Source organism: Callithrix jacchus, chromosome 1 (assembly GCF_049354715.1).
Source record: "Callithrix jacchus isolate 240 chromosome 1, calJac240_pri, whole genome shotgun sequence".
NCBI lineage: Eukaryota > Metazoa > Chordata > Mammalia > Primates > Cebidae > Callithrix > Callithrix jacchus.
Genome location: NC_133502.1, coordinates 153,192,501 through 153,210,012, shown reverse-complemented (window position 1 = coordinate 153,210,012; position 17,512 = coordinate 153,192,501). Strand labels below are relative to the sequence as shown.

General features: G+C 42.7%; 1 protein-coding gene across 3 annotated transcripts in view; it reads left to right on the top strand.

Moving 5' to 3' along the window:
- Positions 1-233: 233 nt before the first annotated feature.
- The window catches only part of ABCA1 (ATP binding cassette subfamily A member 1), a 156,146-nt gene continuing 138,867 nt past the window's right edge, over positions 234-17,512 (top strand). For all 3 annotated transcript variants that reach the window (XR_013535675.1, XM_035253552.3, XM_035253568.3), the window contains exon 1: positions 234-462. The gene's annotated coding sequence lies outside the window, so the exon portion shown is untranslated. The remainder of the gene's footprint in view (positions 463-17,512) is intronic.

Sequence of the window (17,512 nt, the reverse complement as noted above, 5' to 3'; positions counted from 1 at the left end):
CACCCTCCACCCTCACCACCCCCAAGTCCCCCAGCCGTCTCGCGGGCGGCCGAACGTCGCCGGTTTAAGGGGCGGGCAGCGGCTCCACGTGCTTTCAGCTGAGTGACTGAACTACATAAACAGAGGCCGGGAAGGGGGCGGGGGAGGAGGGAGAGAACAGGCTTTGACCGATAGTAACCTCTACGCTCGGTGCAGCCGAATCTATAAAAGGAACTAGTCTAGGCAAAAACCCCGTAATTCCGAGGGAGAGTGAGTGGGGCCGGGACCCGCAGAGCCGAGCCGACGCCTCTCTCCGGGGCTGCGGCAGCGCAGGGCAGGGCAGGGTGGGGGGCGCCGCGCGCCAACAGGGCCAGTTCTCAGGACGCTTTGCTTCTTTTTTTCTCCGGTTCTGTTTTCTCCCCTTCTCTGGAAGGCTTGTCAAGGGGTGGGAGAAAGAGACGCCAACACAAAAGTGGAAAACAGGTAAGAGCCTCTCCAGTGACTTACTTGGTCGTTATTGTTTTGTTTCGAGGCCAAGGAGGCTTCGGGAAGCGCTTGGTTTCGGGGTTTTGATCTGGAGCCCCACATCCCCACCACTTGCAACTCCTGGGACGGGGGCAGCGTAAATGGGGAATGTCCTAGGACGAGTTCTGGGGATCCCAGGGCTCGGCACAGCTGCGCTCGGGGCTCGCCCGGCGGTGGAGACCCGGAGCATCTCTGGGTGTGGAGACCTGGGCGCAGTACCCCTGGCTCAGTGGGATCGGGGGTTCCCGGGCGTGCTGAGGGCCCTGCTGCCGGGTGGGGAGAGTTGCAGGTCTGGCACGGAGCGCTTCCCTTTGTTCGGAGGCGCCTGAGCCTGTTAGAAACCTACAGAGACAAATGCCAGCACTGAGTCCTCACTCGGTTCTTAAGCTGGTCTGTTCTGACTTGGGGATTGGCTTCAAGCTCCCTGGGGCTGGAGCGGCGCGTCCTTGGTCCCCAAGAACTCGAGTTGGACGTGTCTCAAAGGGTGTCCGTGGTGCAGGGGATCCGTGGTGTTATTGCTCACTGGAGGCCTTGGGGCTTTGTTTGACCTGAGGGGTGGGGTGGGGGGGATCCGCCAAGGTCTCCGTGCGCTCACCGAAGCTGGTGTCACTGGCGCAGAGCGGGGACGAGTTTTTTTTTTTTTTTTTTTTTGAGAAGGAGTCTTGCTCTGTTGCCCAGGCTGGAGTGCAGTGGCACGATCTCGGCTCACTGCAACCTCCGCCCCCCGGGTTCAAGCGATTCTGCCTCAGCCTCCCAAGTAGCTGGGATTACAGAAGTGCGTCACCACGCCCAGCTAATTTTTGCATTTTTAGTAAAGACGGAGTTTTCAACATGTTGGCCAGGCTGGTCTCGAACTCCCCACCTCAGGTGATCCACGCGCCTCGGCCTCCCAAAGTGCTGTGATTACAGGCGTGAGCCACCGCTCCCGGCCAAGTTTTGTTTCTTAGAAACAAGACTTTGGAGAGCCTGCGGAAACCCGGAGGTGGGGTGCCCAATCTTCTCTCCCCCATGTCCCCTGCCGTCCCATCTCCCTGACCCTTGCCGCTTGTCTCTCGGGGCAGCTTCACCCTGGGTGCGGATGGGGAAGATGGGGCGAGGTGGTGCCGTGGAATGACCGCGAGTAACCCCGGCCGGCGGCGCAGAACTTGGAGCTCCGCAGCGTGGCTGGGCTGGGCTCTGCCGTGAGGGTGGGGGTGCTGGGCGCGGGCTGCGGTGGCCCCCAGAGACTGGCCCGCAGCGCCTCCTGGCCGGGGGATCTAGGAATCGGCCGGCTCTGCTAGGTGTCTTTGCTCGCGGTTCTGTGAATCTGGTAAAGACCGGTGGTTGCAGAGGGGGAGGAACTATGAGGGTTGAGGCAAAAGCCCGTTTAGTTGTTTTTTTGTTAGCGTGTTTCTGAACTCCCAGGTCGCTGGTGAATCAGGAAGGTTCTTGGGGCGGCGGATGGTGCCAGGGTTGTGTGTAAGTGCCTCTTTATGTATATTTTTTTATCAGAAAGAAGAAAAGAAATAAGATTAAAATTAAGAAAATAAACAAAGGAAGATAAAAGTTGTCTAGCACTAGCAGCAATTGGCCTGCCTGTGCAGCATTGATACTATTAGCTTTTAAAATCCGACTTTTCAATGGCACCCCAAGAAGGGAATGGGTAGTATATACACATTCATGTCATAGTGGATAAATTTCATCAAAAAAAAAAAAAAAACTTTTTTGGTACTGAAATCAGCAAGTCACTTTCCCTGCCGAATTCCTGCTTCACACAAAGAGAACCTGACAAAAATTTCCCCCAAGTTCAACATTGGAATTTTCTTGATTTTTTTTTTTTTTTTTACAGCTGTAGCTTAGAAGCAGACCTAAATGTTGACCTTCTTTTCAAACAAAACTGAACTGAAAAAGTCCTTAATTTTTCGTCTCCTCTTTTATTTCAGCCTATTCTTCTCATACCTACCACAAAAATAATGAAGGCTTTCTGTTGAGAAACTTTATCTTTCTGTCGAGAAAATCACTCTCTTGAGAAACTCTCTCCTAAACCAGAGAAAGTATGGAAACATACTTTCCCGAGTAGAACCTCTACAGATATTATAATATTTTTCAAATACAGGTTCCACTGTCAGCCTGTTTCCCAAGTGCTTCCACAAACCATTAAAATAATTAATGCTAGGGAATTTTAGGAAAACATGCATACACAGTATGTGCTTAGAACCAACAGTACAATCAGAAGGACCAGGGAAGAGGGTTTTCAGCCTTCATGATGACTACGAGCCATGTAAGGGACTAGAATTGCTACTGTTGGCAGAGCAGTTTAGGAGTCTGTATTTGAGCACCCACATAGTGTTCCAGAATGACATAACTGACTGTGACCTGCGCATCTGTGGTACGTTGTTTCCCCTGCAAATAAGCATTTGAAATCTCAACCTTTGTCCATCTTCCTTTCTTTCCTATTTTCTTTCTTTTTCTTTTCTTTTCTTTTTTTTTTGAGATGGAGTTTCACTCTTTCTCCCAGGCTGGAGTGCAGTGGCTCGATCTCAGGTTACTGCAACCTCTGCCTCCCACGTTCAAGCCATTCTCCTGCCTCAGCCTCCTGAGAAGGTGGTATTACAGGCACATGCCACCACGCCCATCTAATTTTTTTTTTTTGAGACAGAGTTTCGCTCTTGTTACCCAGGCTGGAGTGCAATGGCGCAATCTCGGCTCACTGTCTCCGCCTCCTGGGTTCAGGCAATTCTCCTGCCTCAGCCTCCCGAGTAGCTGGGATTACAGGCACGCGCCACCACGCCCAGCTAATTTTTTTGTATTTTTAGTAGAGACGGGGTTTCACCATGTTGGTCAGGCTGGTCTCGAACTCCTTACCTCGTGATCCGCCCACCTCGGCCTCCCAAAGTGCTGGGTTTACAGGTGTGAGACATTGTGCCTGGCCAACCCTCATATTTCTACAAGTGCAGGCCTATAATGGTCCCTGGACACATTTTCACTTAGAACATATTTACAGTTTGTGTGAGACAGTGCATTAGTGCAGGATTGGAAAATAGAGTGATCGGGGTTTGATTGCTTTCAAGGATTGGTTCCTTCTGCTCAAGGAGTACCAATGTAAACATTAAAAATGAATGAAACTGAAGGAAGTTCAGCGACTTAGCTTCTTATTACCTTCTGTAGTACTTACCTTATTTGGAGAGGAGTTGCTTGGAATTTTTCCATTTAAATCTTTTTTCTTAAAAGGGATCTTCTCTCCCATAAGCCAGGATACTTTGGCTTGTATTTGTAGTGACCACAAATTAAAATCTTCACTGTTTTAATTTTGAGCTTCTAGAATAAATGAACATTGCTTTAGGCTCTTCTAATTATGAACCTTTTGGATATCCAGAACAATATCAAAATGCATGTGGTTTTTGCATTTCTAAAATACTTTTAAAACCAAATATATATATATTTTCCCGAGATGGAGTCTTGCTCTTTTGCCCAGGCTGCAGTGCAGTGGTGGGATCTCGGCTCACTGCAACCTCCGCCTCTCAGGTTCAGGTGATTCTCCTGCCTCAGCCTCCCAAGCAGATGGGATTACAAGTGTGTGCCATGACGACCGGCTAATTTTTGTATTTTTAGTAGTGAAAGGGTTTCACCATGTTGGACAGGCTGGTCTTGAACTCCTGACCTCAAGTGATCTGCCAGCCTCAGCCTCCCAAAGTGCTGGGGATTACAGGCATGAACCACCACATCCAGTTTCAAATACATTTTTTCTATCCAGATATTAAAGAAATAATACGATTATAATAGTCGTTATGGTCATTTACTCTAGCATCAAGTTTTGAAAGATCGTTCTGAACACTTGTTTAACTATGCTGGGAGCTGGGAGAAGATCTATTCTAAAAAATGAGACCATCTTCTTATCTGCATGTGGATGTAACTGTGAATGGCCAAAGTTATTGCAATGTTTAATAGACACTTATATAGCACTGTGTGGCAAGTACTGTTTGAAATGTTTTTCAGGTTTATTTATTCATTGTATTTATTTTGAGAGAGGGTCTCACACTGTTGCTCAGGGCTGGAATGCAGTTGCCATGGACAAGACTCACTGCAATCTCAGCCTCCTGGGCTCACGTGATCCTCACCCCAGGAGCTGGGGCTGCAGGGACTTGCCACTGCTCCTGGCTAAATTTTTTAAATTTTTTTGTAGAGTCAAGGTCTCACTATGTTGCCCAGACTGGTCTTGAACTCCTAGGCTCAAGCAATCCTCCCACCTCAGCCTCCCAAAGTGCTGCGATTACAGGCATAAGCCACTGTGCAGGTCGTCAAATGCTAATTGAATTTTCACAGCAAAACCCATTTATTGTCCCTAGATTACAAGATTAAGTAACTGAGAGGCTAATTTATCGCTGGCCATATACCTTGCAAGAGGCAGCGCTAAGACTTGAACCCAGCCAGTAAGCTCCAGAGTTCTTTAACTCCTGCACAAACATTTCAGCTGCTGCAAGTGGGGAACTTTTCAAGGATGCTCACCATCTTCTCTACATTCATCTTCTATAATCCTTATCAGAATCTACAGCCTGTATCAGATTTTCCTTGTTGCTGTGAGTGGGTCAGCCAAATTCTCTTTAACTTGAGACCTTGCTTGCGTCGGGATTGCAACATCCTGGAAAGAATAGAATAAAATTTACTCAACTCGAATTTTTTACTTGGTTCATAATGAACAGTATACTGTTGCTTCAGTCAGATGTTGGTGAATAGCTGTGTGGTCTCAAAATGTCTTCCCCCCGTCATCTCTAGAAAATGGAATGAGAGAGTATCAGGCTGTAAGGCCATAAGAAACAAAGGAAAAGAGAAGTGAACTGTTAGTTTTGTTGTAAATCCTAACTTTGGTGAAGTTTAAAAATTTGTTAAAATACAATATGATTCCTGCTTGTCCTATCCCTAATTATGTTGTGGACTTTTTGAAATAAGCTATTTCTCTGTTACTTACTTTGAAATAAGCTGTTTCTCTGTTACTGCTGTTACTGTTTAGAAATCAAATTTAGTTTTTTTCTTAAGGTATATTTCTTTGGAAAATAAACACAGTTTCAAAGTCGGCCTTGTTAGCTGGGCTTGGTGGCTCACTCCTATAATCCCAGCACTTTGTGAGGCCAAGGCAGGCAGATCACTTGAGGTTAGGAGTTTGAGACTAGCCTGGCCCACACGGTAAAAGCCTGTCTCTACTAACAATACAAAAATTAGCCAGTTATGCTGGTGGGTACCTGTAATCCCAGCTACCTGGGAGGCTGAGGCAGAAGAATTGATTGAACCTGGGAGGTGGAGGTTGCACTGAGCTGAGATCATGCCACTGCACTCCAGCCAGGCGACAGAGCGAGACTCCGTCTCAAAAAAGACCACATCTGGCCCATCAGTGAAATAGGATGAGAAAGCGCCTTTCTTATTAACTGGTATAGCAAATTAGAAATAAACTCTTTGAAAACACCACTTGGTAAAAATATTTATGGTTGATTTATGGTATGTTGGATATGTTTTTAAGTTTTCCACATAATAATTCAGTTCATTCTCATGAGAGCCATATGAGATAGGTGCTGTTATTATCTTTATAGATGGGAAACTGAGGTATAGGCCAGCTAGGTAGATGATTATGGAGTTTGTAAGTAGTGGAGCTGAGGTTGCATCCAGGCAGCTTGGCTTCTGTGAATTTACTAATCTTGGGGTAAAGACTTTGTCTATCAAAGTTTTGACAAGTGAGATGTTAGCAAAAAGCGAAAAGTGAGTATTTTCATTTAAGTATCTTTACCTGAAAACAGTTGCCTGAATAAGTAGCCTGCATAGAAAGGTACATTTTAGAAATACATGAAGCCAGAGAATGAAAACCTTACGTAACGTTGATTTCCGGTGGGGCCTTCAGTTACTCTGCATTCTATGGAGACCACAAATAGCATTCAGGTAAAGATCATTTATTCCAACAGCGGAGGAGCATCGGATTTGGTTCCTACAACCAAGTTTGAAATCCTGTCTTTTCCCGTGTTGAAAACAAGGTTGGTACAAAACTCTTTTGCTTCTGCAAGTCTACTTTACGACCTGATTTAAATACTCCCCTCCTCATGAAGCTCTTCTGGATCCACTCCTTCCCATCACTGAGTTGAAAATAGGATCCCTTCTTTCTACTTCCATTAGACTTGAATTACAGCACTCATTGTGTCATGTATTTAATTCTGTTTTTTGCTGTAGTTAACATTTATTGCATGCTTCTCTAGAGGGAAGTCTTTGATTCATTCTTCCCTGGCCTTAATTCATCCCGCTTAATATGGAAGGAGTTTAACCAATGCGGACTTGAATAAGTCAAACAAGGAGAATGGGAACCTCATGTTTTCTTCCTGTCTTCTAAAAGACTACTTCAGATAACCGGATAATCACAGAAAAGCATTAGAAACATAATTATATGAGAAACAAGTGTAGTTAAGGCGAGGTTTCTAGGTTTATGTTAGATTGAGAAATTTTGGTACATACTTAAATTATTTAGGCCAGATTAGTTTTTGTATAACAAACATTTCTGTTTTGCTCAATTTCATTTCCATTTCTGAGGCAGCTCTGATTTAAGAAAATGCTCTAGTCTGTGGCTTTCCACATTCAAGTACTTTGAGTTTTATATTAATTTATTTTTGTTAATAAGAGTCAGATGACTAAGTAATTTCGAGATTTAAATACTTTTTAAAAAAACAATAACTTCATATGCATCGGATCTGTTATTTTTTTTTTCTTATTTTTTTATTGCATTTTAGGTTTTGGGGTACATGTGCAGAGCATGCAATACAGTTGCATAGGTACACACATGGCAGTGTGTTCTGTTTGCTTTCACCCCTTCACCCACATTTGGCGTTTCTCCCCAGGCTATCCCTCCCCACCTCCCCCTCCCACTGGCCCTCCCCTTTTCCCCCCAATAGACCCCAGTGTTTAGTACTCCCCTTTCTGTGTCCATGTGTTCTCATTTTTCATCACCCGCCTATGAGTGAGAATATGCGGTGTTTCATTTTCTGTTCTTGTGTCAGTTTGCTGAGAATGATGTTCTCCAGATTCATCCATGTCCCTACAAACGACACGAACTCATCATTTCTGATTGCTGCCTAATATTCCATGGTGTATATGTGCCACATTTTCCCAATCCAGTCTATCATCAATGGGCATTTGGGTTGATTCCAGGTCTTTGCTATTGTAAACAGTGCTGCAATGAACATTCGTGTGCATGTGTCCTTATAGTAGAATGATTTATAGTCCTTTGGGTATATACCCAGTAATGGGATTGCTGGGTCAAATGGAATTTCTATTTCTAAGGCCTTGAGGAATCGCCACACTGTCTTCCACAATGGTTGGACTAATTTACACTCCCACCAACAGTGTAAAAGTGTTGGATCTGTTCTTCTATACAGGCTTTTTGGGCAAAGAGGGTGGTGTGTGTTTGTTTAAAATTCTCCAGTGTTTTCTGTGTCAAATCCAACTTCCAAGAAGCATTTGGAAGTCAAAGCATTTTATCTGGCTAGTCTTAAAATCCAGATATTTTGTGATAACCAGTATTTAGTTTATGGAATTTCCTAAGAAGAACTTTCTAGTAGTAGATGCATTTATAAAAGACTTCCTTGAAGCTACCTTAGAGTGTTTATTTAGTTCTTTCTAAATAAGTAAATAGAATTTATTATTAGTATTAGGACATCTTGAAGTGTAGATGCAAATATTGGTGAAAAAGAACATGGATATCAGAGTCAAATTAATGTAAATTGAAATTCTGGTTATTACTAATGGAAATCTGACATTAGGCAAGTTGCTGATTACTCTTTGCCTCAGTTTCATCATCTGTGACATAGGTATTTGTGTGTATATAATGTGAAGCATATAATACAATGCTTGGCTTATAGTGATATTTATTCATGCTAGTGTTTTCAGTGATTTTAAAAGCTTGCTTGATAGTTTACTTCCACATCAAATTGTGTTTATTCCATGTTACTTGCATTGATATCCCAGACATGAAAAAAAAAATAGATGATGACAATGATAGTTATTGAATTAGGGTCTACTCTTATTCTAGATCACTAATTCATGTTACTATTCAGACTTGGAACAATTAGATTTTAGTTAAATTTCTTTTCAGAGTGGTTACCATATTTTGGGAAACGGATTGTCATTGGTTACCATATTTTGGGAAAGGGATTGTTGACTTCTTTGAAGAAAGATATGGATTCTTTCTTCAGAAAAAATACTCATGGGCTCATATAATCCAATTTTTATGTGTAATTACAGGATGTTCATGACTGCCCACAAACCCATTACGAGGCCATGTGACCTTGGACAAGTCATTTTATTTTTCTGTTATTTAGGTTTTTGGTCTATAAAATGATACTACTTGACTTTTAAAGAGTCCTTCAAGCTCTTACGTCCTCTGTCTCCAGGTCTGTATTTAGGAGAAGGAGTGATCCTTTGATTAGAGCCACCTAGAGAGCTGAGGAACGTGCTGAGCATTAATGTAACATACCATGTGGATTTTGAGAGGTAAACAAGAAATTTCCAGGGAATGCTTCAGAACATTCCTGATCAGATCGATGACGGAAGAAAGGAATGAGGAGAGAGAGCTGTTGAAATTTCCTATTTACTTGCTTTGAATGAATGAAGACTTGAATCATAGAACCAGAAGGGGTTCTCATCTGAAATGCAAAGGAGGAGTTGGTTTAATTCAATAAATTTCAGTTGAGTAAACATAATTTAGTGAGATACTGTTTTTGCTTCTGACTCACCATTTGGAAAATCTCTGTAAAATAAAATTAGACTCTGTCTCAAACATCATTTTGAGTATAGGTTTTGCTTCTTATATTGGAGTCCGATTAAGCCAATAGGTAATCAAAGGAAAACATACCAACTCTGCAGGCTCATTCATCCTTCAAGAATAGAATGCCAGTACCCATCCTAGGAGGAGAATTGGACTATACCTCCTAAGGACAGTTTTAAGTATCTCAGAAGACCCTCATTGGGGGTAGGTGGGTAAGACACAAAGCTTTCTAAAGCATTGTCCCGAGTTTGTTGTTTGAGAGATCATAACAACTTAGGAGTGGAAGGAAGAAGGAGAAAAAGGAGGAAGAGGTTTCTGGCCAGGGGCAGGGAGGGGGAAGAAGCTGCTAAGAAGATGTTTGAGTGTCATTCCCCTGTTCACCCTTGCTCTGCAAAATTCTTGTAGGATGCCAGGTTGGGAATAATTGTTTTTGCCAAGAGTCAAACCAAGCTTGTTTTCTTGAAGAAGCGAGTCTTTGGAGGGTGGTGGCTTGAAATCTGTTGGATCTGGTATTTAAGTGATAACACCTTTGACATAAAGGCAACACTGATACAAGCAGCAGCTTTCCTTGGAAAGGCAGAGAGAAAGTGATGAAGGCCCAGAATGATGAGCTTACACTGACTGCAGACCCTTCTCCACTTCCAGGCACAGGCCTTTGGTTGGTGTCAGAGTTCACCTTAGCTGGGGTTAGGCTGTTCTCTGGACTGGGAGAGAGAAGGAAGAGGAAGATATGATATTAACAACACCACCACCACACATATATTTCAAAAGTAAATATACTAATTCACAGACAGTGCTATTAAACAGAAATTTATTTGTTCAGCAAATAAACACCATGTTCCATGGAAAGTACTAGATGCTGGACTGAGGTCAAAAGACTTTTAAGAATCTGCCACCCTCAAGGATCTCTTTTCGCTTGGCATTCAAGGCTCTTTGAAATAAGGCTGTGACCTATTTTGACAACTTTGTCCTGGATTATAGCACACACACTTGAAGGAACTGTGGCTGGTTTTCTCCCCAGACTGAATAACATACAGTATGTTTGGTACCTGTTAGAATCTCTCTCTCCAGGTTTTCTTAAAGTAGAAGAACCCCTTCCTGCTATTGTTTGGCTCCTCATTGTTCTGGAATCTCACATCTATCTCCTGTATTTGCCTTGGTTCACATTAGATGCTTTCTTCATATTTTTCACCTACTGAAATTTTACCCATCAACCAGACCATGGGTGAAGGAACACAGCATGGGCTAGGGCTTTTCCTGTACCTGACATCATTTAATTTTCACCAGAACTCTGAGATAGGTAGCATTTCAGCCTGTGCAAGCTACTGAAATTGACTCCATTTTTGTAATCATCAATATATTTAAAAATAACTTCATATTTTACCTGTAATTGGAAAACCACTATCAGTTATTATAAATGGAAGGTAATTTTAAAAATAATTAGGGTAAAGACAAATTATTTTTGTTATAGTCTATGTATAAGATAAACTGTTGGTTCTCAAAGGCCCCAGCTGACTATGAGACTAGATCTTACTTTGTGAGCAAGTGTTAAAGAGGTATCAAAAAGAAGACTAACCAAAGGCTTTCTCCGTTTTTTTTTTTTGAGGCATGTCTTGCTCTGTTGTCCAGGCTTGAGTGCAGTGGTACAAACTCGGCTCACTGCAACCTCTTCCTCTTGGGTTCAAGTGATTCTCCTGCCTCAGCCTTTCGAATAACTGGGATTATAGGCTTGTGCTAACACACCTGGCTAATTTTTGTATTTTTAGTAGAGATGGGGTTTCACTATGTTGGCAGGCTGGATTTGAACTCCTGACCTCAGGTGATTCACCCACCTCGGCCTCCCAAAGTGCTAGGATTACAGGGTTGAGCCATTGCACCCGGCCGCTTTCTCCTTAGTATAATATAAATGTTACATAGGCTGAAGAAGTGCTGAAAAGAACCATATTTTCTCATGATGTGGTTCAGTGTTTAATACTGTGCTTGTTCATCTCCTAAAATCTTCTGAGTATCTCCCACATTTGAGGAAATCCTGAGCTTGCCTATTGTTACATTAGCCCCGTACTTCAGATGATGCACCTGACACAAAGAGAAGTTAAATAACTTGTTGATGGTTCCATACTTGGCTAATGGCAGAGTCAGGGATTCAAACTCATGTCTGTCTGACTCCCGAGTCTGTGCTTTTCTCACTTGGCTGAATTTCTCATGCTGCCTCCTCCATAACACCTTTCCTAGAACTTTTAAGGAATGCTTCTCCCTGTTCTCTTACAGCATTTTAATATAAGTTGCCAAAGTGTCCCAGTTTGCACCTCTAACAGCAACGTGGGAGAAAATAGCAACATATTTTTGATGTTGGGATCTAGTGTTACAGTTTCTCATGCTCTTTGGGATGTCTATTCCATGGCTACTGGATACCAAAGTCCCAGACCGTTTTCTTAGACTCAGAAGGTCATCCACTGCAGCTTCTTCATCAAAAAGACTTGTTTTGTGGCTGGGCGCAGGGGCTCACGCCTGTAATCCAAGCACTTTGGGAGTGGAGGCAGGAGAGTTGCTTGAACCCAGGTGGCAGAAGTTGCAATGAGCCGAGATCGTGCCACTGCCCTCCAGCCTGGGTAACAGAGCAAAACTCCGGTTCAAAAATGACTTGTATGTTCTTTTACCCACAGTGGTAGAAAGGCTTGCTAAATTTATTCTCCATCTGCCATTAACTGGAAATTAAAATCATAGTCTCTTGCCTCTTTAATCCAGGCTTCTTCATACTGTACCAGAATTTAGAATAAGTATTACAGTGCCCTTTATAGGAGAGAAAAAAGAAATTGTGTCTCTAGACTTCTGTTCCTTTCAGCTTAAAATGGACACCGAAATGTTAAATATTGGACTGGCCTCATTTATTTTTCCTGTCTGTTGGTCCAATTTGAAGCTTAAGGGTTTTTCAACTGGAACTTTTTGTTTCTTGCAAATAAAAATTGTTCTTTGTAAGTTCAAATCAGAAGGAAATCTCTTCAGGTATCCTGAATGTTGAGGGTTTCCTAAAGACTTTTTTAAATGCAGAGGTATGAAACCTAATGTTGATGTTGGCTGGTTAATATTAACCGTGATTCAAGGGAGGGTTTTATTTTTTTACTTTAATGATTGTGTTAATTATAGTAAAAACCTTGAGTTCAAGATAAAGAAAGCCTTTGGTCAAGTATTGTTTATTCAGTTGTCAGTCTTGTTTCAGGATTTACAAATTTAGTGGAATTGGTACCATCTCCCAGTTTACAGTTTCAGTCACATTTCACGTGATCAGAGCATGGCTTTCTCCTCTGTGGAGCAAACAGAGGGTTGTCAGATGTTTGGTTCCAGCGGCATCCATTAAGCAGAGTGGATGTGTCCCTGGAGTCTGCAGAAAAGAGCACAACACTCTGACCCCAGATGGCACTCCATTTTGGGACATTGTCCAATTCTAGTTCTTAGAGTATGTGACCAACACCAGTTCTCACCTGATGTGAATTCTTAGCACATTGTTGCTTGGGGGGATTGTATTGTATGAATTTTTTAAAACCACGGTTGAGAAGAGGAGACTAGTAAAAATGCAACCCAGTAATTCGGTTCCATTTTTCCCACTTTTTTCTTTGGCACACAGAATGTTTGATTTGTGAAAACCTTAATAACAGTAGTTATTTCTATAAGGAACACTCAGAATCTTGATAATAAATACTAGAATAATGCAGGTTTGTGTCCTTTCGTAGGAGCCTCTCAGACCTCACATAATAGAGTTCATGTTGTCAATATTTAAAGAAAAACACCCTCAAGTTTTTGTTTTTCAGAATCACAAGTGTGTAGATTTAAACTTGTGATCTTATTCCCCTTTCTTCTCTTAATTTAGTGAGGCAGCCAGCAAAAAGGTTTGCTTTGGTTATTCTAAAGAAGGAGTTTGGTTGTAAGTTTTGGAGGGCAGGACTTAGACTCTGTGTTTCTGTGCTTGTCCTTTAACTTTGATTAAATTCTCACTAACTGAGTTAGCTTGCCCTCGCTGGGCTGCAGAAATAGAAGTGTCTTGCACACATGACATATGACTGCCTCAAGAGCTGGCTGGTGAGAGGACATTCTGGAGAAGGCTGCTGATACTGTATAAATGAGAACTGGACAAGAGCCTGGAGATTGGATAACTCAGTGTGGCACAAGTAAAGGGAATAAAGTGTTAAGGTGGCAAAATTGTATCCCGGTGTTGATAGGCTTCCTGAGTTCCTGACTTGAGCCTATGGGTTTAGAGTTCAAGGCTCCTTACCAATGCTGACAGTCTTATAGTCTAGGTTGAGCATCTGGGGAAGGTGCCCTTGCTTGCTGGCATGTTTCCCAGGGGTTTTAGCACTTTAGTCATGGCTTCTCTCTAGCTCACATGAAGCTAATGAAAATGGTTGTCTTTCCCTGCAAATTAGAGAGGCTTTGAAGAAAATCAGATTAAGTGCACTCCTGCTGGAACTTATGTTTCTTTGAACACAGTTGGAAATTTTGTCACCTAAAACCTTTACTTTCAGTGCAATTTCTTGGCTGGTTTGTTACTATAGTGAATCTGCTTTAACTATCTTTTCTTCTTATTATTTTTTGAGATGGAGTCTTATTCTGTTGTCCAGGCTGGAGTGCAGTGGCATGATCTCGGCTCGTTGCAACCTCTGCCTCCCAGGTTCAAGCAATTCTTTGCTTCAGCCTCCCAAGTAATTGGGATTACAGGCGCCCAGCACCACACCCAGCTAACTGTTGCATTTTTAGTAGAGATGGGTTTTCACCATCTTGGCCAGGCTGGTCTTGAACTCCTGACCTTGTGATCCACTCACCTTGGCCTCCTAAGTGCTGGGATTACAGGCATGAACCACCATGCCTGGCCCTTTAATTATCTTTTCTTATCCCTGAGGCTTTACTTCCATTCTACATATGTTTGTGGAGCACTGGGTCATCTTGGGCTCAGTGTGGTGGAGAGCAGGAAGATGCTGAGACACGGTAGCTTGTGGCTTTATTTATCAGGGATCACTGATAAGTTGGTACACTAGAGAAGATTGTAGGTAGAGCTGAAAAGATAGAATTATAAGGCTCAGATTTCTTTTCTTCCTTCCTTTCTTCCTTCCTTCCTTCTCTCTTTCTTTTTTGAGATGGAGGTTTGCTCTTGTTGCGCAGGCTGTAGTGCAGTGGCATGATCTTGGCTCACTGCAACCTCTGACTCCTGGGTTCAAGTGATTCTCCTGTCTCAGCCTCCTGAGTAGCCGGAATTACAGGCATCTACCACCATGCCCGGCTCATTTTTGTATTTTTAGGAGAGCTGGGGTTTTACCATATTGGCCAGGCTGGTCTCGAATTCCTGACCTCAGGTGATCCCCCCACCTCGGCCTCCCAAAGTGCAGGAATTACAGACGTGAGCTACCATGCTTGGCCAAGGCTCAGAAGACGTGAGCTACCATGCTTGGCCAAGGCTCAGATTTCGAATAGAGATTTCTAATTGACATAGAGACTGGATTAAATGGGGTGGACAGGAAAACTGAGTTGGGTGCTCAGAACTTGTAGGAAGATGGCAATGTGCCATGGAAAATACATCAACCTCCATGAGAGTGTAGAGAAAATAGGGTGAGTGGCAAGGACCCCCAAGAGAGGGGGATTTATGGTAAAACAATGGTCAGAAGTGGCAACAGGATATCCTGTAATGCTTTCACCTCTCCCAATGCACTGGGTACTGGAGAACACTCCAGTTTGCTCTGAAAAGGCCCTTGACAGACATAGTGTCTTCTTTGGACAAAGAAGACAGAAAAGAGATGCCTTTAATATACCACCCACTCTGTGCCCCACCCTTGATGAATACTTCACTCTGTGAAGTTGGCAGCATTACTCATTATAACAGTTACTGTACACTTACTTTGTTCCGGGAACTGGATAGATGCTTTACATATATTATCAGCTCTATTTTTTGGAAAAGATACAGGGGCTCAGTGTCCCTAGAGTTCCAGAACTGGTGAGCAGCAGAGTCAGGATTCAAACCCAGCCTTCTCTGACTCTAAAACCTCTTTTCTTCCTGCTGAAACAACTCAAGACAACAAAGGAGTTAAGGATTTGGGGAGTTTTCTGATAGTAGAACAGACCAAAAGGAAAAGAAATAAAGAAAATAAAGACAGTGACTAAGATTTGGGTTTGTCCATCCCCCCAAATGCTTTAAGCACTTTCATAAAGGCTGGGAGAAGGTTGAACACCTGAAGATGTTGATTCTTCAGTGATGTAAGCCAAACAAAATGATTTTTGCTGATAAAGTCACTAAACCATTTCACCCAAAATTCTCTTGGAAACCCCTCCCATAACAGCAGGGAACCTTATCCAACCAAGTTTTTTCCTGTAAATAAGGGATTGTTGATAGAGGGTTGCTTGCTTGTGTTTCTGTGTAGCCTCAGGGTGTTTATGAATTAACTAGTCCCTTCCCTTCAGATCTGTTTTATTCTGGCATTATGATTGTGGTTGAAAAAAAATCGATTTTTTTTCTATGACATAGAATGTTGAAAGATTGATTGCTTTTTTGGAGGAAAGGTTCTTTTTTCTATTTGCTACATACCCCCGACCAGGGAAAAGGCAAATAGTGGTATTGTTTGCCGAAGTCTTCCTTTGACGGTTGCTCTGGGTTTGCTTAGTGGAAATCAGCAGGGGAAGAGAGACTATCTCTAACATTTTGTTAGAGTTTCTTCGTACCTCCACCATGTTGAAACAAGGGTTTGAGTACAAGATAGATCTGCTTTCAGAAATCCTGGCTTTTATGAGGTTTAGAAGTTCTGGGACCATTTAGCTGGTGGCAATGGGAATGTTGAGGGTGATAAATAGGATCTTTGGTTGTCCAATATTAGTGACATGATATAGATGGAGTTAAACCTTTAGGATCTCCTTATTTATTTGTTTGTTTATTTTTGAGACACGGTCTTGTACTGTTGCCCAGGTTGGAGTACGGTGGCGTGATCATAATTCACTGTAGTCTCAAACTCCTGGGCTCAAGCGATCCTCCTGCCTCAGCCTCCCCCACCACACCCAGTCAGGAGCTCTTGTAAAATCGTATTGTTGACAACCTGAAGGAGTATGTTTCTCAAAGGTTAGTATAGATTTCTACAATATTCATGGATTTCTGGTTTCAGTTTTTACGTACTAATTTCATAGCCCTCATTTTGAAAATTAGCTATTAGCAAATAATTTTGTCTAGGAAATTGCATATGTATTCGAGTGAAAGAAGGAAGTACGGTTATCTATTATCTTTTTTCTTTTTTTTTTTGAAATGGAGTCTTGTTCTGTCACCCAGGCTGGAGTGCAGTGGCACAATCTCAGCTCACTGCAACCTTCACCTCCTGGGTTCAAGTGATCCTCCTGCCTCAGCTTCCCAAGTAGCTGGCACTACAGATGCCTGCCACCACGCCCAGGTAATTTTTATATTTTTATTTTTAGTAGAGACGAGGTTTCACCATGTTGGTTAGGCTGATCTTGAACTGCTGACCTCTGGTGATCCACCCACCTCAGCCTCTCAAAGTGCTGGGAAGACGGGCATGAGCCACTGTGCCCAGACTCTATTATCTTATTATAGCTAACAATCAAGTAAGTATGATGCATTTGGTACTTCAAAAAAAACTGTACCCAAGTTACAGATTGTTGGAATTAATAAAATTCATTGGATCGATCTATCTATCTATCTATCTATCTATCTATCTATCTATCTATCTATCTATCTATCTATTTTTTGAGATGGAGTCTCACTCTATCACCCAGGCTGGAGTGCAATGGCGCAATCTTGGCTGACTGCAACCTCCGTCTCCCAGGTTCAAGCAATTCTCTTGCTTCAGCCTCCTGAGTAGCTGGGATTACAGGCGCATGCCATTGCGCCCAGCTAATTTTTGTATTTTTAGTAGAGACGGGGTTTCAACATCTTGGCCAGGCTGGTCTAGAACTCCTGACCTCATGATCCACCCGCCTTGGCCTCCCAAAGTGCTGGGATTACAGGCATGAGCCACTGCGCCTGGCCCTGGGATCTATATTTTTTTAAATGGACAATGTGATAGCAGAACCTCATTTAGGATGATAGAATTCCTCTGGAATTATTGGATAACTTCATTTCATTCTTGACTTTTAACTTGGAGGATTGCTTATCCCTTTTGGCTTCTCAAATTTGACTATTAAAATGTTGCCATTAAAAGTAGGAACACAATTTCGGGGGTGAGTACCAGCCTATGACCATTCTGCAAGGCCTCC